The following is a 13,436-nucleotide window of genomic DNA, read 5'->3' as shown; positions in this document are numbered from 1 at the left end:
ACCAGTTTAAAAATCACTTTTTTCTTTCTTTTCTTACAGGCAGATAGCAGCAGGTCATGTTGGGCTGGGAGGTGATGATGCACACAGACAGTGGAATAAAGGAGGTGAAGCAGAGTTACACAGAATAAAAGAGCATCACAAAGAGAACGGCACAAGATGATTAGACGAGAAAAAACAGCAGGGAGAAAGAAAGCGACAGGAGACAAGAGTACGTGAGGTAAAGAGACGAGGATCAGGAGAAAAAACAGAGAGTGCTGGTGTTTGCCCTTGAATCAGTAGCAGCAGCTCAGTGCCCTAGCCTAGTTTAGCTGCTCCTCCTAGACTAGCCCTGTCAGTGATAAATTAATAAGCACATGTCTTTGGGGGACATCTGCTTTTTCAGGCCTTGTTATCTCCCACCGTCACCAAGTATGTACAATATTTATCTATTTTGAGGATCTATGGAACTTGGAACAAAATAATCATTTCGTCTGAACATTTATTTTAACATTCTGAGTAAATTGACAACAAAAGGAAGAAATCTGAAAGCTTCAGTTGACTGTCAAACGTTTGTCAAATTGATTTTGCTCCAGCTTTCTTGTAAGCCTGAGAATCTGATGGATACGCCTGCTCAAGGGGCTGAACAGAGCTAAAGCTTGTTCCATGTGTTCAAACAAATCCAGCGTACAGCATTTGTCTTGGAGATGTAATTAGCTAATTGTATTAGCTGATCATCAGCAATTTTTTATGCAAAAATGATTGCCAGTCTCTGGTTCAAGCTTGCCATAGGCAAAAATATTCTGCTTTTCTGTGATAGCAAAGTGAATATGTTTGGACTGTCGGTAGGACAAGAAGAAGCAATCTGAAGTAGGCAATTTACAGTTTTGAAAATTCTAACAGGAATTTCTATGATGTTTTATAGATAAGATCAACTAATCAAGAAAACAATCAGCCATAAATAATAAAAAAAATAGTCATTTTTGTAGCCTAAAATTATTCCATGTCAGCCTCTTGAACATTTAAGCACATTATTCAGCAACCTCATGCTTCTTATGCCTTACATTGTACGGTTCCCTCCAGTACATCCAACACCTTCTGCAACTACCAAGTGATCACCATTGTGGACTTCCACTGAAGGGGTTAAATGCCCGGGCTAATACACACGTGGACAAAATTGTTGGTACCCCTCAGTTAAAGAAGGAAAAACCCACAATTCTCACTGAAATCACTTGAAACTCACAAAAGTAACAATAAATAAAAATTTATTGAAAATTACATAATCAAAAACAGCCATTACTTTTGAATTGTTGATTAACATAATTATTTAAAAAAACAAACTAATGAAACAGGCCTGGACAAAAATGATGGTACCTCTATAAAAGATTGAAAACTATTTGACCAGAGTGACATGATTAACTCAGGTGTGTCATTTAATTGACATCACAGGTGTTTCCAAACTCATAATCAGTCAGTCTGCCTATTTAAAGGGAGACAAGTAGTCACCCTGCTGTTTGGTGAAAAGGTGTGTACCACACTGAACATGGACAACAGAAAGCGAAGGAGAGAATTGTCCCAGGACATCCGAAAAAAAATTATAGACAAACATCTTAAAGGTAAAGGCTATAAGACCATCTCTAAACAGCTTGAAGTTCCTGTGACAACAGTGGCTCATATTATTCAGAAGTTCAAGACCCACGGGACAGTAGCCAACCTCCCTGGACGTGGCCGCAAGAGGAAAATTGATGACAAATTGAAGAGACGGATCGTTGGAATTGTATCCAAAGAGCCCAGAGCAACCTCCAAAGAAATTAAAGGTGAACTCCAAGGCCAAGGTACATCAGTGTCAGATCGCACCATTCGTCGTTGTTTGAGCCAAAGTGGACTTCATGGGAGACGACCAAGGAGGACACCACTGCTGAAAAAAACTCATAAAAAAGCGAGACTGGAATTTGCAAAAATGCATGTTGACAAGCCACAAAGCTTCTGGGAGAATGTCCTTTGGACAGATGGGACCAAACTGGAGCTTTTTGGTAAGGCACATCAACTCTATGTTCATAGACTCAAAAACCAAGCATACGAAGAAAAGAACACTGTCCCTACGGTGAAACATGGAGGAGGCTCAGTAATGTTTTGGGGCTGCTTTGCTGCATCTGGCACAGGGTGTCTTGAAAGTGTGCAAGGTACGATGAAATCTGAAGACTATCAAGGCATTCTGGAGAGAAATGTGCTGCCTAGTGTCAGAAAGCTTGGTCTCAGTCGCAGGTCATGGGTCTTCCAACAGGACAACGATCCAAAACACACAGCCAAAAACACCCAAGAATGGCTGAGAGAAAAGCGTTGGACTATTCTAAAGTGGCCTTCTATGAGCACAGATCTGAATCCCATTGAACATATGTGGAAGGAGCTGAAACATGCCATTTGGAGAAGACACCCATCAAACCTGAGACAACTGGAGCTGTTTGCTCATGAGGAGTGGGCCAAAATACCTGTTGACAGCTGCAGAACGCTCATTGACAAATACAGAAATCGTTTAATTGCAGTGATTGCCTCAAAAGGTTGTGCAACAAAATATTAAGTTATGGGTACCATCATTTTTGTCCAGCCCTATTTCATTAGTTTGTTTTTTGAAATAATTATGTTAATCAACAATTCAAAAGTGATGGCTGATTTTGATTATTTAATTTTCAATAAATTTTTATTTATTGTTACTTTTGTGAGTTTCAAGTGATTTCAGTGAGAATTGTGGGTTTTTCCTTCTTTAACTGAGGGGTACCAACAATTTTGTCCACGTGTGTAACATTTACTGGAGGAAGGAGGTTTCCTGAACTGGTAATATTTCTCTCTTAGGCCTAGTTATCACAGCTTGTTCCATTAATCCATTAATGCATTAGCTAGACCCACAAGGTTGTGGGGGACTTGAGCCTGTCCCCACTGATAATCGCCAGTCTACAAGTACAATCACCAGTTAATCTACACTACATGTCTTTGGACTGTGGGAGGAAACCAGAGCACCCAGAGAAAACCCACGCAGACAAATGGAGAATATGCAGCCTCCACGCAGAAAGGCCCGGCGCCACTGCACCACTCTGCCGCCCCCTTTTAAGTCATATGCCACCAAAATTCACAGAAGAGCTGATGTCCCATATCAGGGAAACATTAAAAAACATCCATTCTTTGTTTCCCTGAAGGGCTGTGGCATTGAAAAAAAAAAAAGCTCGAACGCCTACAGTGGAAACACAAGTGCAGCTCTGTGTTGGCAACTGTGGGAGTGGAAGGAAAGCAGTATTTTGTTCAGAACATTTGCATAAAGTTTGCTTGGTTGCTATGCCATCTGGGTGAACAGTCACACCGGTTCTTTTTCTTTGGAGTTTTTTTTTTTTTTTTTTTTTTGCCTCTTCCAAAAAAGTCACCTTAGAATTTTTTAAAAACTACTAAAAAGTTTTGATAATAAAAATCTATCATCCATCACAGAAACCCCTATTAAAACTCTGGCTATACACCTTATTTGCATGTGGACTCCCCAGTTTGCCAGAGCTCTATTTTTAACAGCGGCTGGTCTGTAAGTAATGAGATTGTATCAATCCCACTTCATCAGCAATGTTGTTCTAAGACAAAATGGAATTTTAAGCATGTTTTACCGACATTTTGTGCAACTTAAGAGGCCCACTCAAATAATTATGGAATTACAGAAATGTTTGCTTACTGGAGTTAGACTGTAACTGTTAAATGATTTCATTGGCCCTTCAGAAGTGACATTTAACTTGAAAACGGTGGCCTTGGAGCTTACACTGATCCTTTCTTAGTGGCTAAAGTAATAACCTGAGGTTTATTAGTCTAATGGCTGATTCTTCAGCAGTAAAGTAGTGTGTGGTTTGCATGTCTCAGAAAAACTAAGCTAAAAATGTTGAGGTATTCAATACCTTAAATAGGGGTTTCATTCAGTAGTTTCAATATACAATAGAAACAGAGTTGTGGTTGTTATATTTAACTCTCAGGCTTCTCGGTATCATTTAGAACCTCTATGTCATGCATTATTAAAACTATTATTAATATGATTATCTATTGCAGTAAAACACATTGGCTGCAAAACTAAAAGAGCAATGAACAACCAGGCAAGATTTCTGCAGGAAATTAAAGACCTGACAAATCTAGGTACCTCATCAAAGAGATGCAAACATCATCAATCATGCACCGTCAAATGGAAGACGAGAAGAAGACTGCTGGCAAGGCAGCATGGGCGTACAATATAGGTCAACTTATAAAAAATGGATTTCAGGTGTTTTATGAGGGAGGAAATGTTTTTAGCATGTTTTTATACTTCAAGAATAAATGTAAACATTGCTTTTTTATTTATAGATATAAATACAATTCATAAAATTGCAATGGCAGCAGCTTTTGACATCATGAAGCTGAAGAAACCGTGGTCGTAAAAACTCGCTGTGTTATACATACATTGACCTGTAATTCAAGGTGCCATCATTGAATCATGGATTAAGTGTAAGCTCAACCTTAGCAGAGTCTGCCGGAGTTCCTGGGCCCTGCCTCCTCTGAGACAATGACGTCCAGCTCTATTGATTTAGTATTGATCTGTATCACCTCTTTTTCTCACTGTCTCACATCGATGGAAATTTCCAAACCACAGCACTCTAAAACACCAGCCGGTGTACTGTTTGTGCTGCATCCCTCCCCGTCCGTTGTATTTATATTCTGTGCATGCCTGACAGGTCTATGAAAGCAGTGACAGCAAGGAGAGGAAGTGAGACTTCTGCGAATCAAAGCGGAAATCCCAAGCCTGCTGTTAAATACCATGGAATACACAGTCTTAGCTCTATTATACGGGGATTGAATAACACTCAATTAACACAGAACTAAAAGCTTACACAGGATAGTACAAGTCTCGTCACTCCCATCTGTGTGTGTGTGTCTGTGTGTAAACAATAGATCAAAACACCAGCTGTGAGAGGAAGCTGACAAATGAGCAGACAGAAGAGCACGCAAACGGTGACCAAGCAAATTGCAATTGCAGAAGTGACAAATTATTGAAGCGTTTTGTCGCTTTCGTTAACCCAAAATTTCCCCTTCACGTTTTATGCAAAGTATTTTTTTAGGTGTACAAAAATAATGTGATGGCCCAGTCAATGAGTTTGGGCAGTTTTGTGAGCTCTCAAAACAGCAGTTAGATGAGCTCAGATTCATTAGGATTCGCTGCTCAGTTGCCCCTCTGTGGCCTTGAGCCAATGCTGATTTTCTATATGCACCTTTAACTGGAAAACACACAGCAGAACTAAATAATAGTAATAAAACAATATACATCTCATTTATATAAGGCTTAGGGGTGTTAATAACTTGTTAATAAAGTCTATAAATGTCCGTTTACCTCAAGTCCTATAATCTAAAAAAAAATACCAGAAAATGTCATACATAATGTACCACATTATTATATAAATGATTTATTTATCCAAATGCTTCTGCTTGTGGTGAGAGGAACAATATGCCTAATTTACCTGAAGTACTCATTTCATGTTTTTTTTTCCTATGCAAATTTGAAACCAATACATGAATACTGATACCCACAACTGAACACACACATGTGGGGGCTTGAAGTATGATATAAATGAAAGACAAGAGGTGGATAACAATACTGTATTATTACTTGTGGACTTCAAGGAAAATCGTAAACTTTTGTTTCACACATATTCATAGTCTGATCTCCTGTAACGTATAATAGAAGATGGTGCTTTAAGAGTCTGTGTGCAGGACAGGACATGCAGACACAACTGTGACCTGGCAAACCTGTTCGTAGCAGGCAGCAGACCATATGCCCAAAGAAGATCACCTCCAATATCAGACTGTCAGGTTGTCCATCCCAAGCCATACTACAGAACGTACCATTCAGGCACATCCTTGTAAGCTGCAGAACATTAACCCCGAATGTGGCAGGATGGAGAAAAAAAAAGCCAAGTGCTCTGCTATCCTTTTAAAACTAGTTTCTACCAAAAAGCTTATGATAACCACTTGAGCATAGTTCCCACAAAGGCATTCATCCAGGTAAACAATGACTTGACCCAAATTGCTCCACAGCAGTGTTGGCTGGTTTTGATCCTCGGGTTTTCTGCCAGAAAGCGGGCTTTATTACTTTAATCTCCAATTCAAGCCAAGCAGCACTACTGCCAAGTTCAAGCAAGGTAAGCTCTTTGCTGAGGTGAAGGTCAAATCAATGTATTAGCTTATGCATTGGCAAAGCATCAGTCTACCTAACATCATGTGAGCCTGAAGCAGCAGGTATTAAACCTGACCGAGATATTTGACTGACTGATCTACAAAATTCATAAAACACAAGCTAAAGAGATGATTTTTATTTATCTAGAAAACCTAGAAATGCTGAAAGTTCACTTGGCCAAACTCCTTTGTGGAAGTAGTTCCAGGCCAATTAATTTGTTAATTGATAGTAAATTAGTGTCAGTTTTGATAATTATTTTTAAAATGTCAAATTACTTGTGTACAAACAAAGAAACATAAATAGGAACAGTTTACACTTTTTCAAAATGTTGTCACTTATGCATTACTCTAAGTAAACCTTTTGCACACTTAAAAAAACTGATCCTTTAACTAATAAAAAGAACTATTAGTTAGCCAGTTAAAAATAAAGTGAAACTTATCATAATTTGCAATGTTGCAGGAAAGAAAATGTATTATTTCAGGCAAACAGTTACACAGGAACAGAGAAGTGGTAAAAAGCACACAGACCATAGCAAAAAAAGGAAATAAATACATAGCAACCAATGTGCAAAGAGATGTTTAGTACTTGGGACTTTCCAATCACATGTAAACAGAAACCCGCAGATTTAATGACATATAAAGGTCCGCCAACCAGTGTGGAAAGTGGTGGCAAGGGTTAAAGATAGGCTACAGCAGTTCATCTTTCTGTTTCTCTATTCCACGGACTGCAAAAAGAAGTCTACAGGTCTGAAAGTGAACTCAAAACAGATCTGTCCTACATCAGCATTGTATTTCGTGGCTAACAGTATGGAGAAACTTGTTGCAAAAATAAGCCAGTTCATATAAAAATCTACAAAAAAAAGACACAAAAGCTTACTCATTTAATACCTAAGCAAACATTTTCCTAATGAGTTTGTGGTCTCAATGGCTTATTTTAAGTATTCTACAATACAGCATGATGTTCATTTTGTAAATTATGGTTACGTTTACAGTAAATCGGACAATAAATCAGGTATACTTTATTGTCTGCTACCACAGCAACTTGTCAGTCAGACCTGTAGCAGTGCATAATCATGGCACATTTGAACAGCCCTGAGTGTAGTCAGTGGTTACATACTGTAACTCTGACCCCTGTACAGACTGTTTTGAGCTCACAAGAGTTTCGGTTTATCAGGTTAGTTGTAGTATCCAGAAAGAAAAACGTATCGTTCAGCACTTGACTGTACACTAAGAAGTCAGTTGATCATGTTTTCTGGTACACACATTTATTTTGAAGGCTGTTTGTAACAAGCCAAAGTGATTATTCCAATTAACACCACAGTCAATTACAGAGGCATCTTGCAAACCTAACTAACTAACTAGCATTGGCTGATGACATAATGGTTACTTTGCCAACAGTATGCATAGTCAGGGTTTTAACGGCACAGAGGAATTTTTTAACGCCCTACAAGACGGTTTTAAAAGCAAGTGCCACGGTCAAATAAGGTAACACAGAGTCATTGTCTTTCCTGTACTGTATGCCAACCACAAAAGGCTCATTCTGACTCAACAAAAAACCCGAACAGTGTCCTCAGATTCCCCCGTCAGAGCCACTCCTCCTCTCTTCTCCAGCCTATTCACATCTCTTCACTTCCGACTCCAAAAAACCAAGATGGCGACACAGTCCACAAACAAATGGGTGACGTCATGGCGACTATGTCCTCTGCCTCTGTGCAGTCTATGTTCCAGTCATGTGACTTCAATCGCTGTGCAATCTCTCCAGTGTTCCGACACATTCAGCAGATGCTGTACAAGCTGAGCAGTGCCTTTAAACCTAATGAGAACTGTTCTCACTCCCAGATTACTTCAGCCCAACCAGCTGCTCAGCACAGGATTTCTCCATCTGCCTGCTTGTCTTCTCAAGCAGTGGCTCTTTGCGTCTCAAATGAAATTTGCAGTAAAACTAATAACCTGTCTCACCGAATGCCTGACCAATAACTGGTGACTCACATCTTACATCAAAAAATGCACTGACGTCAAACTCACCAACAAGGATCTTATTCATCTACTAATACACGACGCAGACAAAGAATGGAAACAGAACAGCAATTAATGCAACGACCTCCGTGATTTGTCCCTCTCAGTTCTTGCTGTTGTTTGATCAGGAGTCCCACTTGTCAAAGGCACTCAGGTCTTTATATCAGTCTCTTTCTCCTGCATCCAACAGACTGACTATGAGAACCAACCATTTATGTTACAGCTACTACACTGTAGAGCTTGACATGTGCTGCTGTTTCAAGATAATCAACATTATTCGCTTCATCTTTGTGTGGACATATTTAAGCTCATTGGTGCTTACTGAAGTCTATATAATAGAAATTCAGTTGAGTTGATAAAATAGCCAGATACCAATGTCTGTTTTGGGTTAATCTAGAAGATTAAATACCTTAATTCTGAATCCTGTGCATTCAGTATGAAAAAAAATAAATGTAAACGTCAAAACGTAAAATTAACCATTACTGTCATAACCAAGCTATCCTTATTTTCATTATCATTGAATCTGCATTTTATTTTTTCTCAAAACTCAAACTGGTATCTTGAACCTGTTTGTTTTGTGTGGCCAACAGTCAAAACAGGCAAAACGTTCAACTGGCGAACCTAATGAATGAAATGGTTTATAAATAAAATATATTTCTAGACAGAAAGTTTTGCATGCACATTTGTAGTACAAATTAAACCAAGGAAGAATTGACATCTATTTCTTTGGTGTATCTGAGTATAGTTAGGTTCCTGGATCTGAAAGTAAACTGATATTGTAGGCTTTTGCTGATATTTGTATCGGTAAGGATAACATGAATATAAAAAAAAAATTTTCTCGCTTTTATTATTTCAGCTGCCTTACGGACATTCTCCATTTACACAATCTTTGTGCCGTACTATGTGAAACTACCTTGAGCAAGTTTTAATGTGGTATATAGTGCTCTGAATTACGACAGCCACTTACTGGATATTGGGATATGTCCATCAATTACTGTATTTTCCATCCTTAATATTTCTTAGTTAGGAATGTCTGCTTATTCTTTTATTCAATCAGTCTTACTCTAAAAGACATACTTACATATCAAATTATAACAACAAATAATCTTTTAACCAATTAAATAGAGGTTATGAAACATATTTTCCATATAGGTATTAACATGGGCAGACTGGGATTAAATCTGGATCATTTCTGACAGTGTGTGTCCAGCTTTAGAGAGATTTGGAGCACATTTGGTTTAACTTGGCATTCATCCACATAGTCTAAAACAACCACTCAGTGACCTGGCAAATAGCAGTCCCACACTGCAGGCAGCTGTGTGATTATGACACTGCTGTGACTGCTATGTGTGCACGTGTTTTCCTTCCATATAAAAACCACGGGTCATTTTACATACTCATCATATCTCACACCGCAGGAGGCTGGAGAGTTTTGACACTGCTGGTATGTGCATACATAAGATTCTTCATAAAAGGCTACAGGTTCAGCTCAGGTAAATTTAATGCGACTGGATGTTGATCATTAAATTGCCTCGAGTGTCTATATGACCTTGTATTTTATACATACTGTCAATCAGTTACAGCGAGTTGTTGACAGTCACATACTTTGTAACTAAGATAGCCATAGACACATACACGTATTCCTGAATTTATTACGTAAACCCTGGTAGTAATTATCTGAGTGTCAATGCAAGTTATTCACTGTTCCCACTTCTCGAATATGAGGATTTGTTTTGTTTTTGACACTAAATTAAAAATCTTTGGTGTTTAATGTGCCACTGTGGGCTCTACAAATGAAACTCTAATGTTCATCCATTAATATAATATGGACAAAAATAATTATTTTTAAAATTGTTGGAAGAATAACGAGTAACGAAAATATCTGCTAGCTGTAGCTCGATAACTAGCTAAAATGAATCAAATCTAACACAAAAGTCTTGTATCACATTGGATATAAAGAAAACTTCAACTCTGGGTTAACAACTGGTTTTCTGAAGGAGTTAGTTCTGTTTTCAAAACTGTTACCTTTTTGAACAAAGAAATAACTTCTTTAGAATACCAGTTGTTAACCTTGAGTTAGAATACATAATTTTGCACTGTGATATGTGTCAGGCAGCTGAATTAAAGACTTTCAGTAAACATTCTTGAAAACACAAACACCAAATTTTAACACATGCTCTCTTTATTACATGAGGCAAATCAAATATAAGTGAGGATTAATGTTGATCAATCTAAGCTTTCCATGGGTGTATAGTGTTTCTATAATCGTGTTGGCAGTGTCGTTCTATTTTGAAAAATGCTTATGCAGATATCAAAACGGCCCGCCCGTGGGCCGCTGAATCGTTGAAATTACAGAATTTGTTTTGCCATTGAATGATATAATTTCGGGCATTCTATAAATAATTTTTTCAAAAGAAACTAGGAACTTTATATTCCATTGAAATCATTTGTCTTGTTCGTGAGAACGGGTTTTGTCGTGCCTAAATGTTTTAACGGGAACCATTTTTGCAGTCACTGTCAATTCGTATCGCCGCGGACAACAAAACAGTAAGCAAACTCAGTAAAGAAAGCGAGATCGATGCCTACACTGCTTTGCTCACTTTATTTTGATGACATGCGATAGTTTTGATACTTAATTTGACATATGTCTGTGATACACACCTGCTTTTAGCCCCGAAAAACGAAACCATGGAGCGCTGCCGCTTCTTGTCCGCAATCACATACTTAGTCTATTACACTGTAAATACCAAACTGAAGCTTCACTTTAAAGACTATATATTGGACATCAAATCATAAGTGCAAATATCTGTCACGAAAAATTGCAATGGCATATTTTCCTCTTAATCGTACAGAATACAGTACAGACACATCAGAGTCTGCCTTCCTGTTTAATTAACTGTCAGGACAGTTTTCTGCAGAGACATCACATAAACAAAATAACTTCCTTTTTAATCAGTTTGACACAAATTTGTTAGAACACTGGATCAATGCGTATTTTAGAGTTAATAAATGCAATATAAACAAAGCTGATGCTATGGAAAATACAACTTCCATTATTATGTTTGAGCAGGAACGCAAATGAATAGTACTAACAATCAATAAAATAACTATTTTTTAAATCACATCTTGAAATGTACAATAGAAAATCTGTAACAATTAAATTTGCTGAAAGATTTCAAGGTACTGGTTGGTATTTTTCACGAAAAATCACTGCAAGTTCATTTGTTGTCAGTCAGACTGATTAAAGCAAAATGCAGCTTCCCAGGGAACAATTCAGTACTTTAAATTTACAATGTAACAAGGCAGTGGGTGCACTGATGTCCAACAATTTAGCTGTCTAATGCATGGAGGTTCTTTTGCTTATACAGATTGTACACCATATGGAGAGACCAATTCGTCCTAATTCAGGGCAATGACCGGATACGATTATGCAATCTGCAAAGATGAGGAACCCAGTTGTGAACGTCAACCCCTCACATAACCGAAAGTAAATTGTTGAATCAGTTATTGCATTAAAAAAATCTATTCATGTGGATCAGCGCAGGAACAAACTGTTTAATGTCACACGCTGTGCCAGAAAACAACAGAACATTCCAGCACAGACAGTTTAATACAGCCGAGCAGGAAGCATCTGAGTCACTGATGAAGCTTTCCAGAAACAAGAAGAACAGAAAACGAAACTACCCGTGCACAGTTCAGGAGAACAAGAACTCCAGACAACCGAAAATCACATAATGCATGCTGTTTCTGTGCACAATAACCGTCAGAACCAGATGATTCCCAATTACCCAAGGGATATCGCATTCTTCGGATTTAAGCAAAAAACACACAAAACCGCCAACTACAAACCAAACCATTGCACTATCAAACGTCTACAATTTAAAAAAAATGCACCAAATAGTTTTGCATATGGCACCAATAAAGCCACCGAACACTGAATTATTAATGACAGTTTTCTTTTTCTGTCTCTGAGTTAGCTGCCTGTGCCTGCGGAGGAGCCACAGATGTGATGGAACTGCCACCGCTGCTAGCCGTTAGCCGTTAGCTCCCAGTGAACACAAATGAAGTCACAAACGGCTTTGAAACCGCGGTGCGCTAAAATGTTAACACCCGAACCAAGATACGACCACGGCAGACAAATTCACAAAGTACACATGAGCCCAAATTAAACAAACACTTAACATTAAAGGGTCAGACAGTTAGCTTAGCAGGCTAACAGTAGTTAGCGTCTAAGATGCTGAGAGAACCAGAAGAAGCGCTGTTAGCAGAGCAAGCTAATCAGTCGCTCCGGGGTACCTACCAGGTCAAAACAAACAGGAACGCGGAGCAAGATGCATTAATTTCTTGTTCGGTTTGTGTGGCCGACGTCTGGAGAGACGACAACTTCGATGGGATCAAAGCAGACGATGTAGAAATATCGTCGGGAACATTGCAAAGACACTCGAAATTAATGTGGTTCCTGTTTTTTTTTTCTTCTTTAGCTCGGACTGGCTCGGATGCCCGTTTGCAGGTCGTTGCTTAGAGAGACTCATACACACACATACACACCCTCAAGGGACGAACCTGCCAAATACTGACCCCGCCTCTCTCACTGTGAGCACAGCGGGAGACAGCTGCCAAATACTGACCCCGCCTCTCAGGCAGCAAACTTACAGACACAAGTAACTGTTGACTTCCTTGATACGGCTGCCATTAATGTTTTTCTCTGTTGGTGACAGTTGAATTATTCCAGTGTCCATACCGCAAAATATATTGTAAATTTATTTATAGAAGTGTCTTGTAGTACTTTTTTATTTTATATTAAAATTGAATTAAAACACTTACTACACATTTCTCCTGTATTATTAGAAACAATAGCTTCATTTAAATGCATATATATTGCATTTTATATACACACTGATAGAAAGAATAAGTCTGTTTTGTTTTGATATATATATATATATATATATATATATATATATATATATATATATATATATAGAGAGAGAGAGAGAGAGAGAGAGAGAGAGAGAGAGAGAGAGATAAGAGAGAGAGATTGTAACTCTAATATGTACAGTAATCAAATGTAAACTGCAACTAAATTATAACTGATGAGCCTAGGACAAAAGTTAAAACTTTACTAAAACTTTCTTATGACAGATAATTAAATTTCTGATTAATGATCGCCAGGGATGTTCAGTATACAGTTATATACTTTAACATATTACAAAATAGATATTTCT

General features: G+C 38.1%; 1 protein-coding gene across 1 annotated transcript in view; it reads right to left on the bottom strand.

Annotated features, from left to right (window-relative positions):
• The window catches only part of fam13b (family with sequence similarity 13 member B), a 90,664-nt gene extending 77,856 nt beyond the window's left edge, over positions 1 to 12,808 (bottom strand). The window contains exon 1 of the mRNA XM_051954306.1: positions 12,515 to 12,808. The gene's annotated coding sequence lies outside the window, so the exon portion shown is untranslated. The remainder of the gene's footprint in view (positions 1 to 12,514) is intronic.
• Positions 12,809 to 13,436: the final 628 nt, after the last annotated feature.

Source organism: Acanthochromis polyacanthus, chromosome 10, assembly GCF_021347895.1.
Source record: "Acanthochromis polyacanthus isolate Apoly-LR-REF ecotype Palm Island chromosome 10, KAUST_Apoly_ChrSc, whole genome shotgun sequence".
Classification (NCBI taxonomy): domain Eukaryota; kingdom Metazoa; phylum Chordata; class Actinopteri; family Pomacentridae; genus Acanthochromis; species Acanthochromis polyacanthus.
The sequence above is the reverse complement of the archived record's forward strand: the minus strand, read 5'-3'. Positions and strand labels throughout refer to the sequence as shown.